General features: G+C 42.9%; 1 long non-coding RNA gene across 1 annotated transcript in view; it reads left to right on the top strand.

Moving 5' to 3' along the window:
* The window catches only part of LOC308475925, a 120075-nt gene extending 109552 nt beyond the window's left edge, over window positions 1–10523 (top strand). The window contains exon 3 of the long non-coding RNA XR_013985541.1: window positions 10105–10523. This is a non-coding gene — a long non-coding RNA (uncharacterized lncRNA). The remainder of the gene's footprint in view (window positions 1–10104) is intronic.
* The last annotated feature ends 5011 nt before the right edge of the window (window positions 10524–15534 follow it).

A 15534-nucleotide genomic window follows, 5' to 3' on the forward strand; every position in this document is an offset into this window, starting at 1 on the left:
TCATGTGCCATATTTGAGGGCATGATCCATACACAAGAAGGATGTATCCTACTATATAGGATCCAGAGATAGAAAGAGAGAGAGAGGTGTATTTAAACATATATATATACGCTTCATACGCTTCAGGTTACATACGCTTCAGGTTACAGACTCTGCTAACCCAGAAATAGTACCTCGGGTTAAGAACTTTGCTTCAGGCTGAGAACAGAAATTGCGTGGCGGTGCGGCAGCGGGAGGCCCCATAAGAACGGACCTCTGGAACGAATTAAGTACGTAACCAGAGGTACCACTATATATATATATATATATATATATATATATATATAGTTACAGAACATAACATCATGAAACTAGAGTACAGTTACCAAACAAGGCTGAGCCCACAAGAAGTAACTGACAGATACCCACCAATATTTCTCTGATGAAAATAGGGACGTCCCATTCCACAATGATAATTTCACTATATATACCCCACACATATTACTGGGTTGCCTCAGCCACTCTGGGCAACTTCCAACATATACAAAAACATAATAAAACACTAAACATTAAAAAAAAAAACTTCCCTATACAGGGTTGCCTTCAGATGGCTTGGGGATCTGAAAACTCCATACCCCGCAACATTTCTCCAATGAAAATAGGGACATCCTAAGGAAAAGTGGGCCATTCCGGGATCAAATCAGAAACCGGGACGGCTTCTCCAAATCAGGGACGTCCCTGGAAAAGAGGGACACTTGGAGGGTCTGAGACAAAATACAAGCTACAAAATACTGTTGAAATGAAAACCACTAATACAAGAAAATCATAGCAATATAGTGTCCCACCACAACTGACCATGTTTCTGAGGTGGTTTCCTGTTACACACAGTTACCTGAGGTGCTTTAGAACTTCTTACTAAATATAAGCTTCTGAATCGCAACAATCATATATGTAATATGATCTATGTAAAATTTAGTCACATGCTGTGCAAAGAAAAATATTTTTTGGTAGCACCCTCATTCTAAATATCTGAACTTGGTCATTTGCCTGTGGTATCTGAGTCGTGTCTATGTGACTCCTGACCGAAACTGTCAGGCTTGGTAGTTTGTATGAGTTTGCTTCAAAATGGTGACACTTGCTATTAATTGGGTTATTTTCATTTCTACACACACACACACACACACACACACACACCTGGCAGATGCTTACATCAACAATTACTGCTTAGCAGAGGAGTTGTGGGTCGTGTCTTGAGCAGACTGTAATTTATCACGAGTTTCCTCATCTCTGCCTCCTTGGCACATAATAATTTGGGGGAAATGGTTAAAATATTAAAGGAGGGAGAGAAAACAAATCTCTGCTCACATGCCCAGTGGTGAGAGAAAATTAGGGGTTTCATTGTGCATTCTGCACCATCTGCCTCCATACAGAGCTTTAACCTGGAGGCTCTCCCTGGGGAAATAGCTATGGATAAGTTATTCAATTAGAACAGCATTATTGGGCAGCTACCTTGGAGAATTGGGTTGATGATGCTGTGATTATCCTCCTCCTGCATTCCTTCATGTCCCAGACAGGCTGCAATGCTATTCAACTTCCTTAAGTGTTCACTCAGCTATAGAGAAGGTGAGCAATTGAAAAAGGGGCTATCAGGCAGTGCCTGGAAGCTTTCAACTTTCCTGGTTTTAAACAGAGCCTATCTATTCAAAGACAAATTGCATTTAAAAAACAACAACAACCCACAACCCATCGCAGGGCCCAGTTATAGCAAAGAACAACAAACCACTGAATCTTTGCGGGGAGGGGAGAATTTTATTGTGTGCATTTAATCTGTCGTTTCGTGCCTCAGAATTCAAGGAATGAAATATTACTCATTCCGTTTGGCATCGTTGCCGTAGATCTGGGCATACGGGCTGCTTAAAAAGCTGCAGAGTGAAGCCTTTTGCAGAGTGTGGCATTCAGACGCTTTAACGCCTTAATTTTGTCAGTTCAAAACTTGCCCTGTGCTCGAAGGCAGCTAACAATTCAAATAACAAATTCACAAAACAAATAAAATTACTTCTTCCCCAACAGAACCAGCTATAGCCAATGCAAGAGTAAAACCAGCATATTAGGCACTGAGTCTCAATTTGAAATTAAATGCTTTGCCTGTTTGCCTCTGAAAATTCAGAGAGAGAGAGAGAGATGTTCCTCATTTTGGCAGTTTTTAAAGCCAGCCTCAAAGGCCTTTAGTGCTCTCTCTGGAGAAAACCCAGTAACAACCAGTGAGGCAGCATAGGTGGGGCACCATTGCTGGCTGCTGCTGGGTAGATCGCCTCCCTCCTTGTAGCAAAGTTAAAACTGATATACTTAACCCAGAACTTTCCAAACTTTTCATGTTGGTGACACACATTTTAGACATGCATCAGTTCATGACACAGTAATTCAGTTTTACTAGCAAACTGGAGGTTAAACTAAACCAGAGGTTGGCAACCTTATCTGAGGATGGGCCAGAGTGTGTGCGCACGCATGCTCTTCCGGATCAGAGGAGCGCCCGTGCGCGTGTGCACACGCTATTTCCGGCTCTCCTCCAACCCGGAAGTGCACCAGAAATAGTGTGTGTGCATGCGCACGGGCGCTTCTCTGTCCCGCACTTGTGCGCACACGCTATTTCCGGCGCACATCCGGGTTGGAGGAGTGCCCATGCGCATGTGCACAGGCACCATCAACCCAGAAGTTGGTCCCCGCGCCGCACCAGTAAGAGCAGGCGGCGGGGTGGGGGGGTGGCAGGGGTCACCATGGGCTGGTTAGACAAGCCTTGTGAGCCGCTACTGGCCCATGGGCCTTAGGTTGCTGACCCCTTTCCAGCCCCAGGAGAAGCGATGGGACACACCTGCAGCCCACTGCAGCCAACACACTAATGTCTCACGACACACAGTTTAGAGTTTAGAAAGCTCAGACTTTTAAAAAAATGTTTTTCAAATTTGTTCATTTCAATAATTTTAGAACCATTTTAACATTTCGAAAGTCGACTTCCTGCCCCCTTTTTCTGCGGTGCCTTAATTTTTTAATTTTTTCTGCATATTCCAAATTATCTTAATTTGCTCATTTATTCATCTACTTTAAATGTATACTCTTATAAAACTGCAGGTTCTTAGAATAATCCTGCCAATGTTCCTATCTGTTTACAGTTTGTTTGTAAATATTCAATAAACCATTTCCATTCTTTTGTTAAAAGTTTGTTATCTTGATTTCTTATTTTCCCGGTAAGTTTCGCCATTTCTGCGTATTCCTTAAGTTTTTGTATCCATTCTTCTTTCATTGGGACTTCTTTCCATTTTTGGGCATGTAACATTCTTGCCACATACATGAATAAATTTCTATACAGTTTGGGTATTTCTTCTCCCTGTAATTCCCCAAAAGAAAGCTCTGACTTCACCACTTGCACTGAGTGTGAGAGAGAAGAAACTTGGATGGGAGTCCGTGTTTACTTTATGGGACCCTGCAAAATGCCCCCTTGTTAAATTACCCTCATTGCACTGCCTTTCTCCATCAGGGTAACCTAGAAACCATGATCAGCACAGCCACTGGAAATGGCGAAACCTTCCAATGAGTGCCCACACCGTTCCAGTTTGTTGGCAGAGGCATCTGTCTGCTTCCCCAGGCAGTGGCGGAGCTTCATGCTCTGGCACCGGGGGCAGAGAGCAGGCAGGGGCGTGGCCGGTGGGTGTCCTGGGGGCGTGGTACGTATCTCTTTACAAAAAATATATTATTAGACAATTTCAACATAGCAAATTATCAATCCAAATAATCAATTACATTATTCCCCCCCCTTTCCCACCCCACCCTCCCTCTCCCCTCCCACCCAGGACTTCCCTCAGCTCCCCTCTCTGGTTTCTTTGCACATATTGTTCTCTGCATGTTATAAAATTGTACATATCCTTGCCTTATCTACCATGTGTTCAACTAATAGATTTGTGGATATTTATTCAAAACCTGCCAAGGAGTCCAGATCATTTTGTTGTCTTTTTAGGTGGGGCCTGGTGCGTATCTCGGGGGTGTGGCGCACTGCCCACAGGGGCGTGGCACGCATTCCGGGGGTGTGGCGAGTCACTCATGGGGCGTGGCATGCATCCTGGGGGCATGGGGGGGCAGCCGCGATGGCACCCCACTGGGATCGTGGTGCCAGGGGTGGTGCGCTCCCCCCGCCCCCCTCTTCCTCTGCCAGTGTCCCCAGGTCTAGATGTGGAGCACAGGTAATCTCTGATCAAGAAAAGCTATTGCTCGAGGAGTCCTGTGGCACCTTTAAGACCAACAAATGTATTCATTAGTGCATTTGATGAAGTGCACTCTAGTCCAGCAAAGCTTAGGCCATGATAAATTTGTTAGCCTTTAAGGTGCCACAGGGCTATTTGCTGTTATTGCTGCCACATGCTAGAAAATTGCTGTATTACAGGCAGCCCTGAGTCTGTTCCCTTAAAGTACATCCCTCAAACTTACTCTCTTAGTAGGGTTGCTTAGGACTGCAATTTTGACAATTGAAAATGCATGCCTTCTAAATGGAAGGGGTGTGTTTACCGTATTTTTCGCTCTATAACACGCACCAGACCATAACACACACGTAGTTTTTAGAGGAGGAAAACAAGAAAAAAAATATTCTAAACGAAACAGTGGATGTATGATTTTTGTGGTTCATGCTGTGGCCACAGACATGTGATCTGACAGTGAGTTTGGAGTAGCCCAATGCAAAAATCCTGAGGATCCATGTGGATCCATGCTTTGTAACCACGTTTTTGCACCACTGCGGCCCCAGGCAACAGTGGGTGCGTGATTTTTTTGGTGCAAGATGTAGCCATGGACATGCTATGTGATCTGATGGTGAATTTGGGGTGACCCAGTGCAAAAATCCTGAGGATCCATGTGGATCCGTGCTTTGTAACCACGTTTTAAGTGGGGAGGGAAGGAAAAGCACTCAAGGGACAAGGAGCACGCATGGGGTGTGTGGAGAAGGATGCTGCTAATAATGCTATTTAGCGAGCTGAGTGAGGAGGAGAGAGGGACAGAGAGCTCTCTGTCCCTCTCTCCTCCCCACTCAGCGGCTCCTCTCCCGCTTTGCTGTTTCATAGCGAGCCACGGAGGAGGGAAGGAAGGGGAACCATGGATCCTCTGCTCACAACTGCAGCAGATCCCCCCGCCACCCGTAGGCATTCGCTCCATAACACGCACAGACATTTCCCCTTACTTTCTAGGAGGAAAAAAGTGAGTGTTATGGTGCAAAAAATACGGTATATCATGAAAAACTAACCCCCCATGCTTCCTTAAGGATTTTGAGTATTCCCAGAACTGAGATGCAGGAAGAAGTCTTACTGGACTCTCATAGTCCCCAGCCCAGCCCCAGTATGGAAACAGACTAAGTAGCTCGCAGGTGCACAGCTAGAGTTGATGAAATCATGTACATTGTTGTGAATAGATGCCACAGGGAATCTAAGAATGGCCTTTTTATTTCTTCCAGATGGGACCCGAACAAATGCTCTCCACCCTTCTTTCAGTAAAATATAGACTGGCTTGGTAGATATACAGGTTGAATCATGTTTGTTTTCAGCATAAATGTCATCAAAGCCCAGTAGAATAATAATAATAATAATAATAATAATAATAATAATAATAATACAATTTGCAAACTATTTCCCCCTCACTAAAACGTGTGTTTGTGTAGTGTGTAGATTTGATAGACTTCCTGTTACTCATAGATTTTTCCATCTTGTATGGAACCTGTCATACTGATGCTCTAAAGGCAGACGACATTGGTCTTCACCTTTCTGGCTTATATTTATGACACACAAAGCATTGACTCCTCCAATCCTAGATTTACTGGTTTGAAAACAAGCACCAGTGCTCTGACTGGAACTGTCTTGTTGTAAGTAAATGTGCTTTGGGTCACAGCTTAGAATTTTATTTTATTTTTATTTTTTTGGAAACTTAGTGTATTCTAGAGTATGCTATACCACGCCTTATGATGCTCAGAAAGGACATAAAGAACAAACTTGGACAGCTCACTAGTCAACACTCTTAAGCACACCCTAGTAATGGCCAGTACATCATATATAAATGTGTGTGTGTGTGTGTGTGTGTGTGAAGCTCAATGTTCCAGTTGTCAGGATTTAGCCTTAGCTATTTTCGCCCTGTTTTTTCCATCTAGAAAGGTGACCATAAGTCTCTATTAGAGTTAGGCTGGAGATCTTCTATAACAAGTCAAATACAACAGTTCTAAACACACTCCAAATATTTTTTTTAAAAAAGGTTAAGTCCAGTCACGAACAACTCTGGGGTTGCGGTGCTCATTTTGCTTTACAGGCCAAGGGACATTTGTCCGCAGACAGTTTTTCTGGGTCATGTGGCCAGCATGACTAAGCCGCTTCTGGCGAAACAAGAGCAGCACACGGAAATGCCATTTACCTTCCTGCCAGAGTGGTACCTATTTATCTACTTGCATTTTGACATGCTTTCCAACTGCTAGGTTGGCAGGAGCTGTGGCAGAGCAACGGAAACTCACCCCGTCATGGGGATTCGAACCACCGACCTTCTGATTGGCAAGCCCTAGTCTCAGTGGTTTAGACCACAGTGCCACCCGCGTCCCGCAAAGATGTAGCATCTATCAAAGCTACACTCTCACTTTTAACTCTGCTTTTTAATAGACATGCGCGAAATCCAGAAGAACAATCTGCAGAAGCTACATTACTCATGACACAACATAAGAGAAAATCAATGGCAGCCTACATGGTGGGGATTTTACCCTCCCGACTAATATTTCTGCAAAGTAGTCATCTGGAAACCTGTGATGAGAATGATCTGATCCGTGTCAGGCTCCCGGGCAATTGCGTAATTCTCTGGCCCCAATGCCTAGAAACCTCTGCAAAGGTAATGGGATCTCCAGAAATAATGCACATTCTGGTAAGCCAATTACCTTTTTTTTACTACGAGAACCCAACTTGTTGTCAGCTTTCTCAGTTGAAATTGAGATTCTCATAAGCCTTCCCCGTAATGTGCATGGCTGGACAGGTGCGTAACAATTAGATAAAAGGCCATTTTGTGGGTGCATCTAAACTGCAAAACTCCCTGCAGAGACATACGTCTTTCAGGTGTCAGGTAAAGCCTGTCCTGTTCTCTCACGTCTTTAATAGTTTTAAGTGCCTCTCTGCTATTTTAGCCGATTAGCTCTACATTTATTTAGTCTGCCCTCTGCCAATCTAAAAGTCCTTTATTGCTGCTTGTTTACATTTTTTATTGTTTGGAGTCTTGTGAGCTGCCTCAAGGCCATTTGGCAATGAGGTGCGATAGAAATTGGAATACCTTAAATAATAAAAGTCTAACTATTCCGCATTATTTTGGCCAGTTCTGGAGAGAAATCTGTGTGTAGATCTGGATTTAGATCAATCTCCCTGTCTACACCATAATAATACGCATTCAGGCTTAATGCGCCACTGTATGTGAATGGGTGTCTAGGGCTACCAGCAGTTATGTATGTCTAGCTGTGAACAAGTAAAGCTGGATAGGGACTTAATATTTTCATTCAAATAACGCACATTGGCTCAGTTTTCCTCCTCCTATAATACTACTCTGGAATTTAGAAGACTATTCCAGTACGAGTACAGTATCCAGAAAAGTGCTGAACTGGCAAAGAAATGAGTGTCTGTATTTGTCAACTTAACTGACTGAATAATATAAGGAAGTCATAAAAATTCAGAGAAAGAACCTGACAGAAATTTTGGCATAAGCTAGGCCTAGGGGGGAAATAAAAGACTTCAGGTGGACTAAATCCAAGCAAAATACTTTGGACTGGTTTCATGTTTATTCTTCAGGATATTTAATAACATTCCTTCTTCCAGGGCTATTTTTAGTATATGACAGAATATCAGGCACTTTTGTTTTGCTTTTTTAAAAGAAGGAGCAGGACAGTGTTGTCCGAATGTTACTTTGTATTTATGAGAATTGCTGTAACCAAATTTCGGCATAATCAGAAAACTGAGCCAGAGGACCTTAATTCTAAACATCTTACTTTTAAGCCAGTCTCATTAAAATCAGTGCCCACAAAAAAAGCCCAACTTTTACTTTTTCTAGATCCAGCCTAGTAAGTTTAGTAAACAATCTGTTTACTTACACACTCTTCAAAGGTCAGGTTCATGTGCTTTTCATTCATCAGTTGGAAAAGTTGCACGGGCAGTAAAGTTTAGTTCAGTTCCAAAGTGGTGAAAGTTCTTAAAATATTGGTATAGGAACACAAGAATGGTTTGCGAGAGTCAAGCGGCTAAGCTGGAGCAACACACCTCTTTACACACTGAGTCAGGTAGACTGAGGTACAACAATAGGCTTGATTACCCAAGGTGAGGGAGAGTGACCTAGACTAAGCCTGGCAGGACAGCTTACTCTACGGTCTTAACCCTTTCATGCATTAATTAGACTTAAGCATGTTGGTTATATAAGTCTGGTTATCCCAGAGGATCAGAGTTTCTAAGTGACTTGGAGAGTTGGCATGAGAGCTACTGAACATGAAACTGCATTTATCTCTTTTCTTTCCATGGATCTGTATTTGATGGGTCTAAATTAAACAAGAGCTTGTTGCTCATAATATCTGAAGGAAGTTTAAAGGACATCTAATCAGTCATATTCAAAGACACCACACAACTCTATTCTGAGATGATTTTAGAGGAGTTCTTTAGAATGAAATATTCTTAGGTAGCTTTGAAAGGATTAGCTCATCATGTTTCTGTACATTAGTAAAAATCAATACATCCCTTTAAAAGAATAACAATTACTTAAAATGTTCATCTGAAGTGATGATGATAAAGGAAGAGCAAAAGACTTGTGTTTTCTCCATTGTTGCTTCTGGGTTTCATGCAAAGTAGGGAGATAATTATACTAGAGAGAATGTGACAAGATCCAGGTGGAAGAACGTAGGAATCACACTTCCTGAAGCCAAACTTCCAGGAGGTTGCTAACCATGGATTTTGAAATTCTGGGTCCTTTGTTGTTGTTGTTTAGTCTTTTAGCCGTGTCCGACTCTTCGTGACCCCATGGACCAGAGCACGCCAGGCACTTCTGTCTTCTACTGCCTCCCGCAGTTTGGTCAAACTCATGCTGCTAGCTTCCAGAACACTGTCCCACCATCTTGTCCTCTGTCGTCCCCTTCTCCTTGTGCCCTCCATCTTTCCCAACATCAGGGTCTTTTCCAGGGAGTCTTCTCTTCTCATGAGGTGGCCAAAGTATCTGGGTCCTTGGGCAGAGCCAAGAAAGGGAAGCCATGATATGCAAAGTCAGCAGGACAGAACCTAGATATAGATTGGTTTCTGTTACATTAATAGAAGTAAATCCTGACACATTTCCATTGGACTTACATTTCCATTGGACTCAGTGAGACTGACTTCTGCATAGCTATGCACAGGATTGCACTGGAAGTGCAGAATACAGTGGTACCTCGCAAGACGAATGCCTCGCAAGACGAAAAACTCGCAAGACGAAAGAGTTTTTCGTTTTTTTAGTTGCTTCGCAAGACGAATTTCCCTATGGGCTTGCTTCGCAAGACGAAAAATGAAAACGTCTTGCAAGTTTGTTTCCTTTTTCTTAAAACCGTTAATACCCAGGGAGACTTCGAGGATCAACTCATAGCACGTGGTGTGGTAGCCTTTTTTGAGGTTTTTGAAGACTTTGGTGATTTTGAAGACTTTGGGAAACCGTGCTTCGCAAGACGAAAAATTCGCAAGATGAAAAATTCGCAAGACGAAAAAACTCGCAGAACGAATTAATTTCTTCTTGCGAGGCACCACTGTAGAGGAAAAAGAACAAGAAGTTGCAAGCTAATAAATGCAACTTCCAATAGCTGGACACAGAGGCAGCACATGCACCATTCAGTTAAAGCAAACCCACCCCAAAGAATCATGGGAAGTGTAGCTTCCCCTACACAGAACTGCAATTCCCAGCACCCTTCACAAACTGAAGTACGGATGGGGGGTGGTATAAGTTAATTATAAGAAATATCTGTTCACCTCCCTGCCTCCTAGATTTATACCACCTAAAGGATGGTTTACATTCCCCAAACCTCTGAGCTTTCAGTATAATTTTAATTATATTTTCCCCACATTTGTTATTGCTTAGGGAGTGAAAAATCGCAATAAGCTGCTGCTACTTGAATGATTTACTTTGCTGTTGATCTACGCCGTTTCATCTTTCCAGTAAAGATCAAGTAGGTGGCAGTCTTAAACCTTTATTAGGGAACTGTCATATCACTCTCAGCCCCCATCTGATAATGGAGACGATTGTGATACCGTCTGGACACGACACCCACATGCAGCCATGCAGCTCTCAGCTTGCAGCACAGCGAAAACACTGGGCTACATTGCAGATCTGTGTTTGCTACTACATGACTCTCTCCCTTCTTCGCCCAATCTGCAGTGCAGGGAGAAAAGGACTGCACTGTGTTGAAGCGTTGTTGTAATCTACACTCTCAGACTCATCCCCCTCCTCCTGCAATGAGACAATGCATTGGAGTTTGCATTGGCAGGGCGCTTTTATTTATTTTTTGTTCTGTTTTATTTTAGTCCTTCTGCTGGTTGATTTTATCTTGCTTTTAAGGTCAGGTTCTGCCTTTTAGTTCTTGTGCCTTTGATACGGAAAGGGGGGGCATGTCTTCTTCACCCCTTCCGCCGGTCACCAGAGGATCCGAGGCGATGACCTCAAGGGCACCCGGCCCTACATGGACCCCTCAGCCCCCCCACTGTTACACAAGCACCGATTTTCTTGCTTTCAGTGCCAATTTACTCCATTTCTCTAGGACTCCATGACACCTCCTCTGTCCTCCATAATCCCTCAAGCAAGGTGTCACGTACACTCAGGAAGACCCTAATCCTGTCAAATCACTCTGCCAAGCCTTTCCTCCGGGCAGTGCCAGGTGACAGACTATTGTCCTTTCATCACCGATACTCAGGATATACTTATCTGTGCATATCTCCAGCTCTGCATATTCCCCCCTCCATCCTCCATATGTTAATCCTGTGTAACCCAACCTCTCCTTAATGTATTCATGATGTAACCGTGATGTATTGATGATGATTTTGCATTGTATTCTGGGGCATGGAGGGAAGTTTTAAAAGTTCATGTCACCCCATCCTCTGGGTTCAATCTCGCCTTGAACCTGTTGCCCAATAAACTTGGATCTTCTGCATCTTGCTCCTGTCTCCGGCTGCGCTCATTTTCCTCCGCAGGGACCCGCGGACTTAGTCCGACAAGCTGGGTGGCAGAGCAGCCTCGCACCCAGATTTTACCGTAACAGCCTTATACTATTTCCATTTCGATTCTTTTCTCTTTTTTAAATATAAACTCACTGGCAAATTTGATTTAAGGTTGTAAACAGTATTTGAAAAACCTCATATTTTAAGAAGTTGTACATATCTCAGAAAAAAAAACTTCTGCATGAAATAATATGTCATTGAGAAAGATCATGAGGTCCTCTCCTTTCTGCTGCTTTTTGACTGGGAGTGGGCAAGCTGGTGACAGGGGACCAGGAACTATCGAGAGAAATGGCCCCTAAGAGCATTTGGGGTAGAAGCAGTAAAAACAGGAGAAGCGGCATGAGATCAATGGCAACAAGGGATCTGCTTCAGAATGCCTTGTGCCACTCCTGATTCTGAAGCGACAGTATACGTATCTGCTGCAAATTCTGCCTATCTGCTCTGCTCTACCACAAGCCATCGTCTACAGTAGGCAAAGGCAGACCTTTGCTTGGGTCCGCTTTGGGGAATGGGTTTACTAGAGCCTTCAGAAGCATCAACCAACCAGGTGCCAAATAGTGGCTCTGGGAGCAAAAACATACACTTTGATTTATGCTTCCGACTCTCAGCCTAGGATTTTGTTTTCAGTACCAGAACTGAACTCATCGTCCTTCCACACAAACCAGGTTCCTTGCTATTCTTCCTCCATTAGAGTAGCCTAATGTGTGTGTAAAGTGAGGGATTCTTTTAGTTGTTGGTATTGTTAAATATGGTCTGAAGCTCAACATCAAAAAAACGAAGATCATGGCCACTGGTCCCATCACCTCCTGGCAAATAGAAGGGGAAGAAATGGAGGCAGTGAGAGATTTTACTTTCTTGGGCTCCATGATCACTGCAGATGTGACAGCAGCCACAAAATTAAAAGACCCCTGCTTCTTGGGAGAAAAGCAATGACAAACCTAGACAGCATCTTAAAAAGCAGAGACATCACCTTGCCAACAAAGGTCCGTATAGTAAAAGCTATGGTTTTCCCAGTAGTGATGTATGGTAGTGAAAGCTGGACCATAAAGAAGGCTGATCGCCAAAGAATTGATGCTTTTGAATTATGGTGCTGGAGGAGGCTCTTGAGAGTCCCATCGACTGCAAGAAGATTAAACCTATCCATTCTGAAGGAAATCAAGTGCTCACTGGAAGGACAGATCCTGAAGCTGAGGCTCCAATACTTTGGCTACCTCATGAGAAGAGACGACTCCCTGGAAAAGACCCTGATGTTGGGAAAGATGGAGGGCACAAGGAGAAGGGGACGACAGAGGACGAGATGGTTGGACAGTGTTCTTGAAGCTACCAGCATGAGTTTGACCAAACTGCAGGAGGCCATGGAAGATAGGAGTGCCTGGCATGCTCTCGTCCATGGGGTCACGAAGAGTCGGACTAAACGACTAAACAACAACAACAAATCGTTAAATAATTTGGAGTAAGAGACCCTGGAGGGTCTACTGCAAATCTTCTAGAGATCTACCAGTTGATCTGGAGCTACCTTCTCACCTACAGGTATGAACAGTGAATCAGGCTAGAACTAGACACATCAAAGAAGTGTTTCGGTTAAACGCATTGCAAACTTTGTATGAGAAATCGGGTTGGCAAAAATGGAACTCCGCAGCGCCCTCTGGTGTCATCGTGTTAGACTGCATAAATAGTCTATAAAGCACTTTGTCTTTGCCATATATGTAGCTGAGTCCTCTACAGTCCTGAGTCCTCTACAGCATGTGGTGTTGCATTTAAGAGCTGGTATACCAAAGAGACTCAGGTGCCTGGAACCCTCTGGTACAAATCTAACCTTGGCTGTGAACTCACTTAGTAGTCCAAATCAAACCGTTATCCCTCCATGCTCTGCAACACAGAAGATGGAAAGAGATAATAATGTTGACCTATTAAGGTAAAGGTAAAGGACCCCTGGACGGTTAAGTCCAGTCAAAGGCAACTATGGGGTTGTGGCGCTCATCTCGCTTTCAGGCCGAGGGAGCCGGCGTATGTACACAGACAGCTTTCCTGGTCATGAGGCCAGCATGACTAAACTGCTTCTGGTGCAACTGAACACCGTGATGGAAACCAGAGCGCATGGAAACACCGATTACCTTTCCGCCGCAGCAGTACCTATTTATCTACTAGCGCTGGCGTGCTTTCGAACTGCTAGGTTGGCAGGAGCTGGGACAGAGCAATGGGAGCTCACCCTGTCATGGGGATTTGAACCGCCAACCTTCTGATCGGCAAGCCCAAGAAGCTCAGTGGTTTAGACCACAGCACCAGCCCTATTATAGGGCTGTTATATGCATCACTCAAGCTAAATGTAGTGCTTTGCATACTCAAAATGCTCCTTATATATGCTTAATATTATTATTAAATGCATAAGACTTACATAATACAGGGTAGGCATGGCAATTTTTAATTTCCATGTTGGCTAAATGCCTTTCTTTAACATGGTACTGCACGAAGCTTTAATTAGTTCAGAGCAATTGCTTAACTTTAAAAGCTTTTACGCAATTATTTATTTTCTCCTAATGTTCATTAGATTCTCTGGAATTTGAAGAGGAAGTAGGATGTTCAGGCTTGAGAGAAACAATTATAAGAGAGAAGTGGATAGCTAAAATTAATTCAAAGCTGATAATCCAATAAGGCCACTTTTCTTATCGCAATAGCTATTAAAATCTAGTTTAGGATATCAGCACTGTAATTTTTAATCACAGCCTACTTGGATTATAGATGACTTCAAATTTGGCATGCAGACTGCAGCTTGGCTTAATCCAGAGAGAGCTGCAGAATATATAAAAGTTGACATCGACTAGTACAAATTGAGAAAACATGACCTTTTAACGATGTTACAAGGCACCTCAACAAAATGAATAATCAGTACCAATCTGAAAGTTTCCTTATGCTATATAATTGGTTGCTCTGCCTGAAAAAATACACTGCCCTGATAAGTGTGAACACTTGTCAGACATAGCCTAGATTCCTAGTCTTTTTCTGATAATGACAAGACAGAAACAGCAAAGATGTACGGGGGAGTGGGGAGACCAAGCAGATAGGCAGAAGACAAAAAATACTTTTACGGTCTATTAAGTTGTTAATGCATATCATGTGCCCACTGATTTTGTTCTCCCTATATCACATCTGGTCAAATAGGTTTTGCAAGATTTTGTAATGCTTCAAAATCCTGTATGACCTGTTCACTGGTGATGATAGAAAGATAAATGTCCACAATGATGACTGATTATTGTCTTGTCTTTGTTCCTTCTTGTTGCTGCCATAGCTATATATAAAGAAGCTCCTTGTCTTTTTGATGTTGTGTTTCACACTAAATCCACTAGATTTAATATTTACCCCTCTCTTCTAGTATTAGCACAAGCATGTCTAAAGGTTCCACTTTGTTGAAGTCAGAGTAGCGAAATAGCAGCTAAGCTGCTCAAATCATATATATATATATATATATATATATATATATATATATATATATGACTGACACCCTTCTTTGAAAATTTAACCAATGTCCAGACTTTAATGTTCAAAAACTTTACTTGTGGAAACTTATAGTTATAGATAAATTAAAGCATAATATTTACACCCAAGCATGGGTTTACCATCTCTTCTTCTAACTTCCAAACAACTGTATTTTCCTCTCTTTCCAGAGCTCAGCACTCAGCCTTCGGCATCATATTTAGGCCATGCCTTGCAGCTCCTATGAGAGATTCCCACTTTTACCTTCTCCTGCAGCTTTGCTCTCTTTATTTCAAGCAGAGAAGAAACACTCCATTCTACTTAGCAGTGTTCACAGTGGATCCTAAAACACAGCCATCTTGCTTTGCATAAAAGAGAGTCTCTCCTTCAGTAGACACCTCCCGTGTGACCAAGGTTAGTCACTCACATGAGAACTACTAGAGAACTCTCTAGAATTCAGTTACCAATCAATCAAATTTAAACACATAGTGATGCATACAAGCATTTACAATTTCAGTGAATTAAATTACTATAATTAACACACTTGACATTGCTTTAGTATCATGGAAATCACCACAGGGCTATGGGAGTTGTAGTCTAGCAACATACTGAGGGTCACAAGTCCATCACCCCTTCGTGTACCTGGGAGTAAGTCTCACAGAGTTCAGTGGGGTTTACTGCTGAGTAGACATGCATGGGATTGTGCTGTGAGTCTCCTCCTCCTCCTCTGCCTGGCAAAAAGGAGAAAAAGCACCCAAATATGTCATGTGAAGTTTCAGAAAGATCCCCTCTTTAGGTTTTATGGACGCAACAAATCAGGGGTCTG

Source organism: Podarcis pityusensis, assembly GCF_964106645.2.
Source record: "Podarcis pityusensis genome assembly, chromosome: 4".
NCBI lineage: Eukaryota > Metazoa > Chordata > Lepidosauria > Squamata > Lacertidae > Podarcis > Podarcis pityusensis.